Source organism: Acyrthosiphon pisum, chromosome A1 (assembly GCF_005508785.2).
Source record: "Acyrthosiphon pisum isolate AL4f chromosome A1, pea_aphid_22Mar2018_4r6ur, whole genome shotgun sequence".
Classification (NCBI taxonomy): domain Eukaryota; kingdom Metazoa; phylum Arthropoda; class Insecta; order Hemiptera; family Aphididae; genus Acyrthosiphon; species Acyrthosiphon pisum.
The window spans coordinates 23627610-23628456 of NC_042494.1; positions in this window are offsets into that span (position 1 = coordinate 23627610).

Genomic DNA, 847 nt, shown 5'->3' on the forward strand with positions numbered 1-847 from the left:
CCGCCCAATATCTCGAAATTTTTTGCATTTTTTTTTCACGTTTTTTTCATATATTAATATATTATAATATACACTACAGGTTAGGTGTTAATATACTGTGTATCTATATGTTATTAATTTTATTAGAAATTATAATTACACATTCCTTAAAATGTCTATTGTTATTATATTATATAAATACATATTAAATTTGTTTGTATGATATATAGTTTGTATTTTTCGTAAATTATTTCGTAAGTTGAGTACGGTAAAGCACGATTGAGCATAACATAATAGAGCATAGAATATTTTATGCGATGTTTCCACATTCACGTGGTCGAAATTTTGTAATTTATTATTTTCACGTATTATTTTGATATATCAGACGCGAGCCGTGAGCTGAGCCCAGCTTTATCGACAATGTTACCGATTAATAAATTAGTTACGGAGGCTCCGTAACGGAGCATTAAAGTTCCGACGTTTAAACATTTAAAATTGGAAGAAAATATAGAATAATAAATTAAGATACAATTCAAAAATTATTATACAAATAATATCAGTGTTCGATCACCCATACTCTGTAGTATTCTTGACTTATAAACAATGGAGTTTTTAATTCATACTATGTTTTGATTTTATTATTTTCATAACTATTATTATTATTATTATTATTATTATTATCAAACAGATTTCTGATTTATAAAATGTGACTATTTCATAGACTATGAAAGAATATTAATTGATATGTTATATTTTGAATTATTATGATTATTTAAATAAATATTTTTGTATAATATTATAATATAGCTTAAAATGTAAAATGGCAACGTTGAAGAGTTTTTTATGCTCAATCGTGTAGGTTTCTTTT